The 19729-nt window shown below is 36.8% G+C and overlaps 2 long non-coding RNA genes across 2 annotated transcripts; one reads left to right on the top strand and one right to left on the bottom strand.

Annotated features, from left to right (window-relative positions):
- Positions 1-9473: 9473 nt before the first annotated feature.
- LOC145107048 (uncharacterized) lies at positions 9474-10947 on the top strand. The gene is made up of 3 exons (XR_013707717.1): positions 9474-9614; positions 9705-10270; positions 10766-10947. It is a non-coding gene; the product is annotated as an uncharacterized LOC145107048 (long non-coding RNA).
- Positions 10948-11541: 594 nt separating this feature from the next.
- On the bottom strand, positions 11542-13463 carry LOC145160023 (uncharacterized). The gene is made up of 2 exons (XR_013737997.1): positions 13081-13463; positions 11542-12691 (listed from the first exon to the last, which is right to left on the bottom strand). It is a non-coding gene; the product is annotated as an uncharacterized LOC145160023 (long non-coding RNA).
- Between the last annotated feature and the right edge of the window lie 6266 nt (positions 13464-19729).

Genomic DNA, 19729 nt, shown 5'->3' with positions numbered 1-19729 from the left:
TCTACTTCTATAATATTGTTTAATTTTTGACTAATTATATTTAATTTTTCTCCTACTGATTTATCTTCTTCAGGATTAAGACCGATGTTATATATTGTTCCTTGTGGTAAATTTTGCGGTATTTCTATAATACTTTCTTTATCTGGTATACATGGTTTTGTATTTTGATATGATCCTTCAAGTGTTTTAAAGATGATTCTGTCATATTCTTAAACTTAATGATCTAATCATTTCTTTAATATCTTCTAACTTTTCATCGTTATTTTCATTAGATGTTGAAGGCTGACATTCTGAAATAGAAGATCTACCTATTATAGTTGAAAATGGAGGTTCTATAATTGGACTTCTTTTTATTAACGGAGTAGTTATTATTGGTTGAAAATTAGTTTTATTGAATATTCTATTATTAGTCATATTTTGTGATTAAAGGGATAGTAAAGGGGTAAATAATTTATCTATATAAATTTTATCTTCTGTTTTAAATGTAATACTATGATGAGAATTTGTTAATGCATAATTTATTTGATATGTAATAGTAAACGGATGATTACCTTTTATCATAAAATTTTGTCTTAATAATTTATATCGTACAGTAATACTATTGCTTAAATTTTTATCTTTAAGACTTAATCCTAATTGAATATTAATATCAAATTTTATTTTTTCTTCGATTAAATTACCTTTTCCTTTTGCAATAATACTTTCTTGGTTATTAATTATACGATCATCTCTGATTTCTAATTCTATTGGTGTATCTAAGTCGCTAAAATTACTTTTTAAAATTACTTGAATAGTTGATATATGAATATAAACAATTTTTCTTCTATCTGCTTCTTTAATATTAGATAATCTATTTCTAATTTGTTGTTTAGTTATTATGGGTATAATAATATTTCCTTGAGTTGATTCTATAGGTATTGCTTCTTCTCCTATAATTTTTCCATAATATATAATATTTTTTCTAGAAAATAAATTTTTTAATGAGTTATTTTTAAAATTATGTTTTTCTGATAGTGTAAAATTTGATTTTTTTATAGCATCTTTATCAATGTTATTTTTGTTAATTAAAGCATCAAAAATATATCCAGATTCATTTTCTTCGTTATTAATAATGATTGGTGAATTTTCTATTTCTTGAGACATATTTATAATGATATTAAAACCTTCTTACGACAATTATTATTGATTTTTAATAACGATGATTTTTGAATATGAGTTTTTGAGATATGTAAAATATTCATTATCATGTTTATGATGCTGCATATGCATATATTCTTATGAAAGATTGAATATGCAAAATAATAATAAGAACGTTACTTAGCTCTGATACCAAATCGAAAAACATGACGGAATTAATAAAATTAAGACAGAATATACCTGAATGATGCGTCGGAATGGATTGACGGTGGATTGATTGTCTGGGTTTGATATGTTTATATGAATATATGGATATGTTTGGATAGGGTTCTGCTATTCATAAATAGAAAATCTATTTCAACAGAAGAAGATTGAGAACAACTCACCTAAAGCAGTTTTCCTAGCCGACTTATCAGATCCTATGACCTTATGGGATTATTTTATTCACGGATTTATCGAAGGAATCCGGCGGAGCAAGCTTCATCTACATCGGCTGGAAAGTGAAGAACGGAGGATCGAAGCAGCGGGCATAAAAGTAGGAGGCGGGAGTGGGTGCGATACAATGAAAGAGAAGGGGGAAAGTGAAAATGAGAGAGGGAAACCTAATTTTGGGGAGTTAGAATTTTTCATTTGAGGGGGGAAGCTGATACGGGCAAAAAAACAAAAGCGGTTGTAGGAGGAATCGAACCAGAGTTCCATGGGGATAATACCAACAGCTTACCGAAAGGCCAGGGATGCCACTACTATGTATTTTTGGTCTATTATACATTTTATACATGTTTCAAAAAAAATTAAAAAAAATGCTTGGAACACGATTCGAACTCAAATCTAAAGCACACTTCACCAAACAATTTACCACTCGGTAGGGAATGCCACATCCAAATATGTTGTGCCTTCAATTAATTTTAAACACTTCCTGGTTGTTATTATTACTATTATTATTATTATTATTATTTGAGTATAAAAACTTTTTTTTGGATATTTTTTACATAATATTATTATTATTATTATTATTATTATTATTATTATTATTATTATTATTATTATTCCTATTATTATAATTTCCAGATTATTATTATTGTTACTCTCATTATTATTATTTTCATTATTCGAGTATTAATTTTTTTTATATTTTTCTTACATATTTAAGACACGAACAATTAACAATCATACTAATAGTGATAATAATAATAATACTAATAAATATCATAATAATATATGATAATTGTAACGAATGTGTTCAACACACAAACAAACGATTAAACAAAAAAAATACGTTTAACACATCAATAAGATGATGATGATGATGATGATGATGGTGATGGTGATGGTGATGGTGATGGTGATGGTGATGGTGATGGTGATGGTGATGGTGATGGTGATGTTGATGGTGATGGTGATGATGATAGTGATGGTGATGGTGATGGTGATGTTGATGGTGATGGTGATGGTGATGGTTATGATGATGGTGATGGTGATGGTGATGGTGATGGTGATGGTGATGGTGATGGTGATGTTGATGGTGATGGTGATGGTGATGGTGATGATGGTGATGGTGATGGTGATGGTGATGGTGATGGTGATGATGGTGATGGTGATGGTGGTGATGGTGATGGTGATGATGGTGGTGGTGATGGTGATGGTGATGGTGATGATGGTGGTGGTGATGGTGATGGTGATGGTGATGTTGATGGTGATGGTGATAGAGATGGTAATAGTGATCGTGATGATGGTGATGTTGATGGTGATGGTGATGGTTGTCACACCCCGATCCTTGTCGGAATCGATCGAGGCGTGATATATTGTTCAAAGTCTCATGACAACTATGTTATAATATGATTAGATTCAATTAAGTACTAAGTATGCAAACAAGATCCACAACATACAAATACAAATCCAAATATGAACAACATTTATTACATCAAATTTAAATAGTCTTGTGGATTTCTAAGGCACAACCTATTTTTCATCAACTTCATTCTTCAAATCTGCATCATGGGTAAAAACAGGTCAACTACGAGAGTTGGTGAGTAATCTAATTTTAGTAGAGAAAATTGTGAAGTTGGAACCTTTATAATTGGAAATTTGTTTTCTTTTGAAGTCGGCAAACAATTGTATTTGAGATAACGGTTTATATATCAAAAATTGATTAACAAATGATAACAACAACAATAAGTCCTCACCCTATATATACATATGTATGTATATATATATATATATATATATATATATATATATATATATATATATATATATATAGGATGGAGCATCTAATCATCATACACACTCAACCACGTGCGATCAATCACCTTAGCGTCCCAAGGCGGGGTGGTCAACCCAATAGCGCTATTATTGTCCATAACGTACCTCAAGAATACGGGCATAGTCATGGAGATTAGACTAAAAATGATAATGCACTACAAGTACATGTAGCGTAAACAAACAATATTTATACAATTAATGACTCACGTATAAATGTCCCAACAATGTCTCAATTGTGATAAAACAATAAAATGAAGTTGGAACATATTAGAACCACATGATACACCCCAAAAGTATTGAAAATTATAAAATATGGGGTAGATTACTCACATTAGTCCCAAAATGAAATGCGTGTGTCGTACGATAGACGATTCGGGTCAAAATGGCGTAGAACCTAATATAATTAATAGTTTTGGTTTAGGAACTGCTAAACGAGAATGGAGTATTAATACAAATAATTAGACACATATTCTTATATTAGATGAATTAACAATAATTCATTTTGATTATAATATTAAGGTATTTATTTGTTAAATGAATTTTAAATTGAATTACTTACTTTGCATAATTAATTTATATTTTCAATTTAGGCCAGATTTTAATAATTTCTTATTAAAATAATAACTTGCCCAATTATAAGTATTTACAGATTTTAACAATTATTTATATGAAATAATCATTAAAATGCATTTTTACATGCCTAAATACTTAGGAAAATAGTTTTAAATAGTAAACAGTATTGAAAAATTATGAAATTATTAGGAAATCATTATTGCATACAATCTGAATTACTGTAAAATTTGTATATTTTTCTGAACTGTTTTAGTATTTATTTAATATTTTAATGATTAAACAACACAAAATTCGGGAAAAATAGTAAATGATTCTCAAAAAATCTATAAAATTAACCATAGTTTTATAACATGATGTAGAGCTCAGTGTATAAGTTTCAGATATTTGTGACTATGGGAAGTAGTTTTTATATATTTCATTATTAATTAATCAATAAAATCATAAATAATAGTAAACAGTAATATAAATGCATGAAACTTCATAAATTATGTTTAATCAATATATTGGTCATCCCAGAATTTTCTCAGAATTTATTGAATGCAAAAAGTATTTTATGTGAATTATTGCCCTACTTTATTGCAATAATTATAGTAATTCAATAAAAATAAGTTATTTTCTGAAAATTTCAAGAACTTCTTATTTTATTGATGGTATTTTGAGAAAAATCAGGTTTATGCATAAAATGAGTTTTAGATATTTTGGTGGATTTAATTTGTTTCTTGTATGAATTTGAAACTTTTAACAACATACCTTGATGAATGCTTCAAGAGGGATGAAGATTTGAGTATAATAGATTGTTCTTGGCTGGAATATGAGTATTTCTTGGATGAATTTCGAGATTGAGAGTGAGAGAAAGAATAGACAATGTTTAAGTGGTGAAGAGAATAATGTGTTGGGAGAAAAATGAAAGGAAAGTGGATGGGAGGTGTGAGTGGGAGACCATGGGAATAATATTTTTGCTTTTGGTGGTCTTCATAATTTCCCACTAACTCAAGCATCTTTTACATAATTAATATAAGAGTTTTATAAAATTTAATGTAAAGTTTATAAAAATAGAGTTTTATAAAATTTAATGTAAAGTTTATAAAAATGAAGTTTTGTAAAAGATGAGTTATTATTTGATTATAACAATCTACTTTGATTTGAAGTTTAATTATAGCATTCAAGTTTGATTCTTTTAAATTTAATTAGAGCATTATACTTTGATTTGATTTTAATATGGTATCATAATTTAATTTGATTATAGTTATAACGTTGTACTATACTATGTTGCTATTAACGTCAATTTATATCGTAGTGTATGAGTTTTGATCCTATTAGCGTCAAGTAATCTTGAGTAGGGTTTGAATGAGATTGCGAGAGGTTTCGTTTGTGATCTTTTTGAGTGTCCGGCTTCGCAACGCAAGGTCCATAGACCCCGTTAAGCCATGATTTAGTGTCCTACACAATCCCGATGATTGTGCAATAGTGTTTTATCGCTTTGGTTCATTGTTTAGCACTGTTAAGGCTAAGGAAAATCAAACACATGAACTTTCCAAATGATGTTTTCTCATTAAAATAGCGAATTGTACAGTGATTACATAACGTAAACCCTATCATACAAGGGTTAATGGAGTTGACCGGTTTGACTAGTTGACTTTGTTTGACTTTGACTTGACCGAAATTTGATGGTTGTCACATCATCCCCCCGTTAGAGGGAATTTCGTCCCGAAATTTGCATTTTGATTGGGACTTCAAGAGTTTGGAAAAAGATGTGGAAAACTTTTCGTAGTACAAGAAATTGATTATGGTGAGGAACAACCCTCCTGATGTCACATGATGACCTTGGAAATTTCTTATTGTAACTTGAACTGAGTCAATTTAAAAGGATTTTATTGTTTTGGGATGATAGAGTATTCTATGTGTGCTTTTATACTCCCTGTTTTATCCTTGGTATTACCACTATGAATATTTTATAACTTAGTTAGCGAGTTCCATCATTACGAATGTTTCAACAAATTTTAACGAAATTTGCATTATAAGTCCTACAAGTTCTTTTATAGTCGATTGACATAAACTAGTCGTATATCATTAATATTGCAAGGGCATTTTGGATGGGTGACCCCGCCTTAAGCCCACAACCAAACAAGGAACAGGGAATGAGGCGGAATCACACATTCTAAGTCCATAGAATCTTAATGATATATGACCATAATGTTTACACTAGCCCTTATAGATTCCAGGGGCGTAGTATTATTGGGCTAGAAGTAGGAATTGTAGTTCAAAATAAAATAGTTATAAGACTGCTATCTTCAAACTTGGGCTTTGGCCCCTCCCGATTCCTAATTAGAATGGTCCAATACTCCCAATTCTCCAAGCGACCAAGCGGTATCAAGAAATCAAAATCGATTCATCCCATTTTCCCAATTCGCTGCCTGTCTCGCCTGCTGTTCGTTTGTCGCTGTCTCGCCAAGTCAGTCGCCTGGTCTCACTCTCGCCAATCGCCATCGCCAAGTGCCCAAGTCCCCATTCTCACTTCACAGAAATCAGGTATGTAATCTCGAGACCCAAATCCTGTTCAGATGTTCTTTCTTTTCTGATTGTAAGATTGTTGATTGTTGGTGTTAACGTATTGCACTGCTGCTGCTGTTTTCTGTCAATTTGTTGCCTATTTATGCGTTACTACTGTCTTACTGAGTTTCCTTTTAATTTGGCTGTCATTTGCGATTTGGCGATTTGCCAATTTGATTTATAAGTTATGAACTTATAGATTTGGTTATTGATTTGGTTATGCTTAACAGCTTGTCAGCTTCAAACAAAACTGAAAAGTGACAACAAATATTGATTTGGTTATTGTTAAATGAGTTATTGGTTATTGTTCTAATTTTGAATTTGATTTTGTTTTGATTGGATCAATTGTTCCTTCATTTTGATTTTTCTAGATATAATCATGTTTATGATGGTGATGGTGATGATGATGATGGTGGTGGTGGTGATGATGGTGGTTGTGGTGGTGATGATGATGATGACGACGATGGTGATGGTGATGGTGATGGTGATGCTCATGATGATGATGATGATGATGATGATGATGATGATGGTGGTGGTGGTGATGATGATGATGATGATGATGGTGATGGTGATGATGATGATGGTGATGCTGGTGATGATGATGATCATTATCATCATCATCATCATCATGTAGGTATACGTGTTTGTGAGATATATGTGAACGTATTCATAAGAATTATAGTGTTAAACCATTAAACGAGTAATGGATCTCGTATGTGCACACGACTTTATGAACGATATTAATAGCTATAAGTTAGTGAAAATATAGATAACCATGTATAGTAGAAGTGTGAAAAAAACGAAGCGAAAAAAACAACGTTTGGTTCCCGAAAAATCGAAAGTAAGAAAAATCCGTAGCTAATCCGTAGCTAATTAGCTACGGAATTCTAACGGAAAGCATATTCCGTAGCTAATCCGTAGGTAATTAGCTACGGAACGGATTAGCTACGGATATTTCTTATTTTCGATTTTTCAGGTACCAAACGTCGTTTTTTCCGCTTCGTTTTTTTCACACCTCTATTATACATGATTATCTATATTTTCACCAACTTATAGCTATTAATATCATTCATAAAGTCGTGTACACATACGGGATCCATGACTCGTTTAATGGTTTAACACGCTTATGATCTACATTCACATATAAATACGCACAAACACGTATACATACACACATACACGTACACATATACAAAAATAAATTCATCACAATTGAGTGAAAAGTATAGTAATTACATTGTTAAAACTGTGAAACAAATACTTGATCCCGAAGGTGCACACGACTTTATGAATGATATTAATATCTATAAGTTGGTGAAAGTATAGATAATCATGTATGGTAGAGGTGTAAAAAAAACGAAGCGAAAAAAAACGACGTTTGGTGTCCGAAAAATAGAAAATAAAAAAATTCCGTAGCTAATCCGTAGCTAATTAGCTACGGAGTAGCTACGAATTTTTCTTATTTTTGATTTTTCGGGCATTAAACATCATTTTTTTTCTCTTCGTTTTTTTCTCACCTCTATTATACATGATTATCTTTATTTTCAACAACTTATAGTTATTAATAGTGTTCATAAAGTCGTTTGCACCTTCGAGATCCTTTACTCATTTAATGGTTTAATATTGTATCCGTAGCTATTCCGTAGCCATTCTGTAGCTAATCCGTAGCCATTCCGTAGCTAATTAGCTACGGAAATTTTCCGTAGCTATTATCCGTAGGAAAACACCCTTTTTTCTAGTAGTGGATAGCTAAAAATTGCATCAGTTTGGTTGAGATTTTTGAATCAATTGGACAATGTGTTGAACTTGTCGTCATTGATTTAAGCTACTGCAACAAGCTTGGAAAACTTCCAAGAACTATAAGTGCGTTAAAGAAGGTTACAACACTATTGCTAGATGGTAGTAATACGGTTTCACCGAAATTGTACAAGGATAAGAAAAATCTCATAAGCACAAAAACCTCCACCTCTCTGGAGTCTATATGGTGTGATTCAGAGGCTTCAAGTGATTGGAAGTTAATTACCTTACCTAGTAGGGGTATACCACGTCATCTGAATTTCATTACACTTCAGTTTTTGAGGTGTTTAAGGTTGTCAGTTAATAATTTTAATGAATCCTTTTCCATTGACTTCGGTTGCCTACCCATGCTGGAATTGTGTATATATGAAAATATTATCGTTTGCTTGCCCAATTATGTGAGAAGTCTTCTTAGTCTTGAGATTCTTGATATGGAAAACTGTATAATGTTGGCACTAGTGGAGCATCCTAAACAGACACTAGGAGAGTTAAGCATCTATTATATATATGAGCCTTTGCTACAAGAGGTTGTATTTTATCCAGAAATGTACCCACCTATATTAATACAATCGTGGAATCCCTTAGGATCTTTGTCCAAGGCTTATGATACTTGCATAAACACAAAAACCTTTTCCTCCGCCATTATGGGGGATATACCACACGATTCAAAGTTCATTACACTCTATTTTTGGTGGTCGTTAGTAAGGTTGTCACTTGCAAAGAGTAAATTGTCCACCGAATCCTTTCCCAGTGACTTAAGTTTCCTAACTATCCATGTTAAAGGAATTATGTTTAGATGAGAATCCTATCGTTTCACCGCCCAATTGCATGAGAAGCCTTCCTAGGCTTAAGTTGCTCAGTATAAGAAACTGTCAAATATAATTGAAGGCTATACCACATGATTTAAAAGTTCATTACATTCTATTTTTTGTGGTTTTTAGTAAGGCTGCCACTTTCAAAGAGTAAATTGTCCACCGAATCCTTTCCCATCGACTTCAGTTGCCTATCCATGTTAAGGGAATTATGTTTATATGAGAATCCTATCGTTTCACTTCCCAATGGCGTGAGAAGCCTTCCTAGGCGTGAGTCGCTTAGTATAAGAAACTGTGAAATAAAGTCAAAATTGTTAGGGACTTCTTCAGTTAAATTTGAAGGATTGGTTGAAATCCAACCAATGGAAGGTGTTGAGGATAAGATATTTCATAGTTTGGGTTGGACTAAGTTGGCCTTTCTTAAGGAAAGGCATGTGGAAACTTCTTTTTGGGTCTACAAGACCAGAGGAATCTGAAATCAAGGTTCGCTTTAGTTAACTCATCTATCCTGTTGAGATTATGTGTGTATTTCTTGTTATTATGGTGATTAATTAAGGTGGTTGTATTTGACAGATGTTTTATGAATTTGGAATATTCAGCACAATTTCTGGAAGAGAAGAAATGCCGATTTGGATTATGGATGCAAGCAAGGGGCCATCAATAACATTTACCATCCCATCATCTCCTAATTAGCTCAAAGGATTGAATTTCTGCTATGTGCACTGTATACCATCTCCAGATTGTGAGTTCCATCATCTGCCAGTGATCATAATTAGTAATATTACAAAGAACCAGACCTGGATGTACAAACATTGCATTGATGATATTGGTGTGGGTGAAGAATGTGTCATATTTTTGAACCATTAGATGTTTGGGATGAATGAGATGGAAGGTGGTGGCTGTATTGCTATTGATGTAGGAGAGAAACTTGGAGGTAATGAAGTTACAAACGAGTATGTGTGAGTTTTTTGTTTAATGATGGAAACACGGATGAAGAAGACACTTTGAGTGATGACAAGTCATGGAATCACATCATTGATGGAGATCTTACCGGGATTCAAAAAACAGAAGAATACATCCTAAACATTTTTGTGGATCATGGTATCATGAGTCCGTTGGAGACATCACCAGCTATAGAGGTACATATCATTCTTTTGTCAGTGTCCTATGTAATATTACTTTTTAATTATCTGGTATTTGTTTACCAAAGGTAAATATATAAAACTATTTTCAATATTTAAATGGATGATCTCCTTAACTGGGTCAATTTGTTGGATCAATAAATAATGTTTGTTTTATATGTTAAATCACATAAATATAATAGATTACATCTAGATCAAAACTCAATTTATTGATAGACATAGCTAGCTACAAATATTTTACCAAAGAGGGTGTATGTGAATGATAATTAAGATAATTAACATATTACTATCATTCACATACACCCGCTATGCATATCTTTTGACAACAAGACCTTTCTCTTTTCTTAATAGCAGGATTGTGTACTAAAAGTGAGAAAAAAATCCTTATTAACATCTTTTATAGTACAGTTTTGGCCTTTACATGCCTTCGCCATATTTTTGTCACATTTTCTCGTATGATTCTGTATACAATTTGAATTTGTTTATGTGCAGATGCCATGGAAATGATTGGTCAAAGTGATTAGTCTTCCACACTTCATTTGAGACACATTAGGTTGGATGTGTTAGAGTGTTAAACGCATTTAGAGACCATGTTAAAAATATGTTCTTCACAATCAAACTAAGTTTGGAAAGTCAATGATTTTGTTAATGGTTCAATTTTCTAACTTTTTGAGGTTTGTACGCATGTAAGTTTTGCTTTGTTAATAGTTGAAGGTCTCATCTGGTTTATGGAAATTTGGAGGGACTCAACTGGACAAAAGGTTAAAGACACAGGACTGGGGCTCACTTCTTGGTTAACCGGACAAAAGGTTAAACACCAACGGAATCAATTACAGAATTAATGCCAGTTGCATTATTATCACAAAACTTCTCTTTCAGGGGCAAAATTGTCCAACCACCAATGAAAATTGATACCAAGTCCACATCCCACACCAACTCCAGTCATTACAATTTCCACCTCCATTCAATTAAAGAAACCATCATGACCACGTGCGCTATTGTCACAAATTCTCTCCTTCAGGGGTAAAATTGTCTAATCAAAAGCTAAAATTAAATTTACATCCAAATTCTACACCGACTCTACTCAAAAGGGTGTCAAATTGAGTTGCCTTTCATTTTTCACACTAAAATCCATCAGCATTCTCATTAAAAAAACTCCAACAGCATCCATCTAAATGAACCACACCAAACTCACACCCTAATCCAAAGAAAACCGACCCAGATAGCACTATATGGAAGAGTAATGGTATCACAGTGACCCAAATAAGTATTAAACGCACACATTCAAACTTATGGATAGAAGGAACTTACAGCGATAAGCTCATTGAAACCAACTAATTCATCATTCATACATTCTTTTAACCCTAGCTGTATATATACATGAGTTGATACATGTCTTATTTTCTAGGCACAACGTCACGGCTATGACATGATCCATCACGTGTTACCTAAAAGTGGGACCAAGTGTTACCTAAAGATTTGATCACTTTGACCAGAGAACAACTTGTAAATTGTATCTTTCTCATTGTGTTCCTTGAGACCTTGTTTGGAGGTTATGTCTCGGGGTCGAAGCATGTGGAGCTTGAGCCTTTGTTATGATCTAATGATTTATGCATGTGTTTTTTCATTTGGAGTCTTTCACTTGGCTTTTTGTTCATGTGAATGCCATCATTACACCTTTTCCTACGATCTTTTGTATCAGAAGAAGAAGGAACTCAACCAATACCAACTTGTGACTCGTGAACACCTTCAACCCTTTTTCCCCTCACACAATGAGAGAGGCACTTTAAAACTGCCTCCTCGTGTATACATCTTGTGCCATCTGAACGAAAGGAATTATTTCAACATAAATGCATTCGACGTATTTAATTAGAAGCAACTTAACTTAGTTGTTGTATGCTGTGATGCTTGAAATGTCTAAGTCAGTCTAATGCATTAATTTTGAACAAATTTCCTGATGTGCATGATGACACAAAATGCCTCCTTCAAAGTGTGATGGGAAAAAGGCTCATGGTGTTAATGAGTCATAAGTACTCTCTGAGTTCCTACTTTCTTCTCCATTTAAGACAAAAGATAGTAGGAAAAGGCATAATGATGACATTGACTTGAACAAGAAGACGAGTCAAAGATCCGAATGACAATACACATGCCTAAAGTATTAGAACATAACAAACCAAAGAAAAACCAAAAGGCCCAAACTCTTAGAACATAACAAACCAAAGAAAAACCAAAAGGCCCAAACTCCACCGGCTTCGACCCTAAACCACAAAGCTCCAATTAAACCTTCACAACTTGGATTATCAATGAGAATTCTTTTAAATAATCTACACAAGTATATTGCTCCACACTAGTAAATTTGGAATTGGCTTTAATTGACTCCTTCCTTTCATGATACTTCAAGAAAACATCGGTAGTAACCTGCGAACGTAGTAAAAACGTGAAGTTAAGTAATAATTAAGGCCAAAGTTTGACCAAATGGCCATAATGTTATGAGGAGTTAGAGAAAGCCAACAATCCCTTACCTGATAGGTTACACAATTAGTGAAAACCTAATTAGAATCAATCCCATGAGGATTTAGATGTATATTACTATAATTATATGCTACAAATCAGGAAATATATTGATCCGTCACTAAACAACTGTTAGTTTCCAATTTGCAATGCCCTTCAGGTTTAACTAACTATAGCATTAGCAAATTAATAGGGTTTCAAAACTAAAATGAGTTGATTTGCATTTCAAAACAAACCAAGTGGATCATCAGCTGGCTTCATTTAATAAACTTGCAGAGAGATAAGAAGAATCGTACCTCGACAAAATTGGTCATCTGAAGAGGGCAATGCCATAGCGGAAGAACAATGGTATCAAATCAGCGAGGGAGACGAAGTTTAAGGCGGGTAGTTCTTGAAATGAAGACTCGAGGCACCAGCTTCGAATCTTTCGCCAGGGACGGTGACGGTTGCCGTACGACCTCCGACGACAGGGTGACGCTCGAACATTAATGCAAATTAGCGATATAGTTGGGGAGTATCGACGAAGGAAGTGAGCGACAGAGATGTAGACATCGGCTGTGGTTTTGGTGTCGTTGACTTGAAGATGATAGGGTTGTTAGAGAGAAAATCGAGATTATTACGAGAGTAACAGTGAATATGTTCCCGCTAGCGGCTAGCCCATGGTCTGCAGATGAGAATAACAGCATCTTCAAATGTGAGTTTTTTCATTTTTTTTTCATTTTTTTCTTTAATGATCGGAGAGTTTTTTATTTTGTTATCAGAGACAAATAAATAAATTTAAATTAATTTGAAACTCTTATTGTAATTTAAAAATTATTTATGTGTATTTATTATTTAAAATTAAAAATATTTAGTTACTACAACTTAATACCTTGTTCTCTTGTGTTTAATTTATCTAGAGAAAAGAAGAAAATTGATGGGAAGTGAAAAAAGAAAATTGTGTTTCCTAGTTTTGTTAAAGGAAAAAGTAGAAAGAAATGGAATGAAATGGAAAGAAAACTTTCCTTTCAAATGAATATATATATATATATATATATATATATATATATATATATATATATATATATATATATATATAATTTTTTTTTCATTCTTTCCAACTCGGGAACACAAAATATGATTTTCTTTTCATTTCTCGAACGTGGTATTGCATATTGTTGTACTCCTCCTGTTAATGATGTTTAAAAAGCATATAGATAAACGACGTATTAAGCAAATTTCTTCAAATATAGATCGATACCCAATACTACATGAAATAGTTTATGAGAGTGACACCATGTCTATATCACAAATTATGATGTCTCGAACGTGCTTTAAAAAGTTATGACATATGCTTGAAACATTTGGAAGACTAAAACGAAGTAGGAATATAGATATTGATGAACAAGTTGACACGTTTCTACATATTCTTGCTCATAATGTTAAGAATCGCATCATCATATGTAACACCCAGTTTCTAGAATGTGGTGTCTAATGTGAATGGGATGTCTTGACACGAATGGGGTGTCTTGATGCGAATGAGGTGTCTTGATGCGAATGGGGTGTCCCGATGCGAATGAGGAGTTCTGATGCGAAACGCGGGTAGGTTTATTCCAGCGTCCCAAGTTGAAGATGAAATGCGAATCCATGAGGACTCGTCACGACGTGACAAGGGAATGGTCATGTCGTGGGGATGGTTGCAGCCCAAGCCAAGAATTTTAGGGTTTCTTCGTATTTAAGGACCTTACCTCTTGACATAGGGTATCCTTTTCAACCTCCATTTCCCCATCTCGAAAATGTCACCTCCATGCATTATTGATAATTCATTTCATCAATTTTGAGCCTTGTTATTGGGATTTTGGTAGAGCTTTGCGAGAGGGTAGTTCACAAGGAAGCAAGGGAACAAGAAGCAAGTTGGGATCCAGCATTATCTTCAGTTTTCTGAGTTGTTGAAGGCATAAAGTTCATATGTTCACACCTTTTCTTCTAGATTCAAGTTCTAGGTCATATTTGAGTGGTTTTGTCTCTTCCTTGGATGTTCTTGGATTTTGAAGATCTCCAGAGCATGTGGTGGCTTTCCTATATTCTTGGAATTCTGATGATTGAGAAAAAGGACCATGCTTGGTGTATTTTGTGTTCATGTTCAAGTTATGGCCTCATTAAGGACTTAATGGACCTTGAATATCAGATCTAGCCTTAAAATGAAGTCCTAATGGATAAAGTTGGAAACTTTATCCATTAAGTCAGTATGGAAGAGTAGATATGGAAGTATGAGCTTTTATGAAACATCCCCAAAATATGATCCAAAAAATTTCATTTTTAACTTGATATTAAAACTATAAAACATCCATAGTTATAAAGAAAATCATGTGTCTGGTGTCTCAAAACATCATATACAAAGCTACAACAATATCAAGTAAGAAAATTGTAACACCGTAAAATTTCAAACAAATTTTCACATTTTAAAAACAATTTAATTCACAATATTATAAAACACATTGCTTCATATATTCAACATAAGTCAAAAATCCCAAGATCATAACATCTAAATAAAACTCCGCGTGTGTGTGTGTACTGATCATGCCGGCGCCTTCCCGCGATCCTCTCTAGTACCTGAAACACATAACACAAAACACTGTAAGCACGAAGCTTAGTGAGTTCCCCAAAATACCACACATAACACATACTAGCCACTCGAGGCTATAACTCTGCGGGCCCTTGGGCCCTAACTCTGTGGACCCTCTGGTCCTAGCTCTGTGAACCTTCCGGTTCTAACTCTGATATACTCTGATATACACACGGCATAAATCACATAGAAATAATGCAGTGCAACACATCACATAAATAGCATACAATAGCTCTGTCACATAACTCTAATTACCACTCAAGGTAAAGTATAGTGAGAAGACTCACCTCGGATGTCTCGGTAATATCTCGCTCGCGTAACACTGATCTAGCCTCTGCCTAAACACATAAACGATCATCTCAATTAATAACGGCTCTCCAGGCTAGACTAAATCCTCACACATCCTCTAAGAAGGCTAAAATACCATTTTACCCTTCAAACAGTCCACAAGTCCAATTGTTGACCAAACCCTAAAAGTCAACAAAAGTCAACGGTCAACCCTTTGACCAGACTCGCCGAGTGCACAATTGTGACTCGGCGAGTTCAGTCATGAACTCAAGTCCTCTAAATCCCCAATGACTCACCGAGTCACTTCCCCAACTCAGCGAGTCACCAACTGAGTAATTCATGTGGAAAAACTATCCTACTCGCCGAGTCTGTTCTTGGACTCGGCGAGTTCATGCCATGCTCAAACTCAAATGACCTCCTGAGGTCAGATCTGTTCCTCTAATCCATAGATCTGACCTTCCCATGCATGATAATTACGTAAAGTTCAGATCTTGATGCTCATGCAAAGGCCCAAAGGCTCTAATTGGAGAAATAACCTCAAATATGACATCCTAAGCTCATGTCTCCTAATATCAATCATAAAGATCAAAGGGTTAAGGTCTCTGGACCTCTTTGGATCCAGATCCAAAGCCTCATCCCGAGAAGGGACCAAATGCTCATCAAATCAAGCCTCTAAAGGGTCTAGAAAACCCTAACTCCAAAGGTTATCACCAAAACTGAAGAAGGATCGAGTCTATACCTCAAATATGAAGTCCCTGGGCTCTGAAATCTACAAAATAGCACCCTCTTCAGCTCCTTCTTGCCTTGGTCACCTTCTTCTTGCAAGAACACCAACACAAGGATAAAAAATGGCCTCTCCTCCTCACAAACGTTCTAGCTCTCTTAGGGTTTCTCTCAAGGGTCTGGTAGCCGCAACTAAAGGCTATAAGAGCCTTTAAATAGATCCCAAACCCGAGAAATTAGGGTTTCACTTAATAGCGTGGACTCGCCGAGTCCACGAGTCGACTCGTCGAGTCCGGTCTCCAATCCGGATAAGAACCCGCGGTCCTACTCGGCGAGTCTAAGCATCAACTCGCCGAGTCCCTCCTCAAACTCAAAATAAAAGAATAAAATAATATACCTGGAAATCCGGATGTTACAATTCTCCCCCACTAGAATCAGACTTCGCCCTCAAAGTCTCATTCTGCAAACAGCTCTGGATGCTGCTCACGCATCTCTCGCTCCGGCTCCCAAGTCAGCTCGGACCCTCTCCGATGTTGCCACTGGACCTGCACCAGGGGCACTTCCTTGTTCCTCAGAACCTTGATCTTCCGATCCATAATTGCAACCGGTCTCTCAACGTAGTTCAGGCTCGCATCCACCTGGATATCCTCTAACGGTACCACCGCCGACTCATCGGCCACACACTTCCTCAACTGCGATACGTGGAAGGTGTCATGAATCTGACCTAACTCCGCAGGTAGCTCCAACCGGTATGCTATCCTGCCTACTCTTGCGATCACCCTGAATGGACCAATATATCGGGGCCCTAACTTGCCCCTCTTCCTGAATCAGATCACTCGTTTCCAAGGAGATACCTTCAGGAGAACGAAGTCACCAACTTGAAACTCGAGCTCCGAGCGACGCCTATCCGCGTAGCTCTTCTGACGACTCTGAGCCGTCAGCAAGCTCTGCCTGACCTACTAAATCTGCTCAGTCGTCTGAAGCACTATCTCTGTGCTGCCCGACCTCTCCCCAACAAATAGGGGTCCGACACCTCCTCCTATATAATAACTCGAAGGGAGGCATACCAATGCTTGAATGATGGCTGTTGTTATATGAAAACTCAGCCAAAGGCAGATACGTGTCCCAACTTCCCCCGAAGTCCAACACACATGCCCGAAGCATATCCTCGAGCGTCTGAATTGTCCGCTCACTCTGACCGTCCGTCTGTGGGTGGTATGCGGTAGTAAAATGCAGCCTCGTACCCAACTCCTCATGGAATTTCTTCCAAAATCTGGAAGTGAAGCGCACATATCGATCTGAAACAATCGAGACCGGAACGCCATGCCGCGATACCACCTCCCTCACGTACAACTCCGCCAACCTCTCAGCAGAAGAGCTCTCACTGATAGCAAGGAAGTGAGCGCTCTTCGTCAACCGATCAACGATCACCCAAATTGCATCGACGCTTCTCACAGTCCTCAACAATTTGGTGATGAAATCCATAGAAATCTGTTCCCACTTCCACTCAGGAATCTCTAATGGCTGCAACTTGCCATGCGGACGCTGATGCTCAGCCTTGACTCTGCGACAGGTTAAGCACCTCTCTACAAACCATGCGACATCCCTCTTCATACAGGGCCACCAATATTCTCTTTTCAGGTCCAAGTACATCTTAGTGGCCCCGGGATGGATCGAGAACCGCGACCTATGCGCTTCCTCCATCAGAATGGTGCGTGCCCCTCCTTCAAACGACACCCAAATCCGACCCTGAAAGGTCAAGAGCCCTCGACTGTCGGCGACAAACTCGGCCACCTGCCCGACTACTCGCTCTCTCTTGCGGTTCTCTGGTCTCCCGGCCTCAACCTGGGCCTCTCGAATGGTGTCCAACACTGGCGTCATTACTGTCAATCTCATGTAAATGTCTCATATCAGGGCACTCTCCGCCCTACGACTCAGGGCATCGGCTACAACATTAGCCTTCCCTGGGTGGTACAGGATCTCGCAATCGTAATCCTTTACCACATCCAACCACCTTCTCTGGCGCATATTCAGGTTGGGCTGATCCATCAAGTACTTCAAACTCTTGTGGTCCGTGTATATAGTACACCGGACCCCATATAAATAGTGACGCCAGATCTTGAGGGCGAACACTACAGCCCGCAACTCTAGATCGTGGGTGGGATACCTCATCTCATGAGGCTTCAGCTGCCTCGATGCGTATGCGATCACATGCTCTCTCTGCATCAGCACCGCACTCAATCCCGATATCGACGCATCACAATACACCACAAAATCCTCCATCCCCTCCGGAAGGGCTAACACCGGCGCTTCGCATAATCTCTGGCGAAGAGTCTCAAATGCGGCCTGCTGCTCCGGACCCCATGCAAAAGCAACACCCTTCCGGGTCAACCTGGTGAGAGGCACAACAATCTTGGAGAAATCCCTGATGAATCTCCTATAGTAGCCGACCAACCCTAGGAAACTCCTGATCTCGGTGGGGGATCTCGGCACCTCCCAAATCATCACTACCTCAATCTTGGCCGGATCGACCAATATCCCATTCTGGTTAACGAGGTGTCCTAGGAACTGAACCTCTCGTAACCAGAAATCGCACTTGGAGAATTTGGCATAAAGCCTCTCCGATCTCAGAACTCAGAGGATCTCCCTCAAATGCTCCTCATGCTGCCCCCTGGATTTTGAGTACACCAATATGTCGTCAATGAACACGATCACCGAACGATCCAACATCGTCCTACACACTCTGTTCATGAGATCCATGAATGCGGCTGGTGCATTGGTGAGCCCGAAAGGCATCACCACGAACTCGTAATGCCCATAACGAGTCCTGAATGCCGTCTTCTGAATATCCTCATCTTGCACTCTCACCTGATGATATCCAGACCTCAAATCGATCTTGGAGAACCAAGACGCTCCCTGTAACTGGTCGAACAAATCGTCGATCCTCGGCAAGGGGTAACGGTTCTTGACCGTCAACTTGTTCAACTCCCGGTAGTCAATACACATCCGGTGTGAACCATCCTTTTTCTTGACAAAAAGGATCGGAGCTCCCCACGGCGAGTTGCTCGGCCAAATAAACCCCTTCCCCAGCAGCTCCTGAAGCTGCGAGGATAACTCCTGCATCTCTGGAGGCGCAAGGCGATAGGGCGCCTTGGCGATAGGTGCTGCCCCCGGAATCAAATCAATGCGGAACTCTACCTGCCTCTCGGGAGGCACACCCGGTAACTCCTCGGGGAAAACATCCGGGAACTCGCGCAATATTGGTACCTCATCGACTGACCTCGGTCTCTCTGAATCAACTCTCGTATCCATCACGTAAGCCACAAACC

The sequence above is a fragment of the Lactuca virosa genome, chromosome 1, assembly GCF_052849685.1.
Source record: "Lactuca virosa cultivar CGN04683 chromosome 1, Lactuca_virosa_CGN04683_v6, whole genome shotgun sequence".
Taxonomy (NCBI): Eukaryota; Viridiplantae; Streptophyta; class Magnoliopsida; order Asterales; family Asteraceae; genus Lactuca; species Lactuca virosa.
Note: the sequence above shows the minus strand (reverse complement) of the source record. Positions and strands in the feature narration are given on the sequence as shown.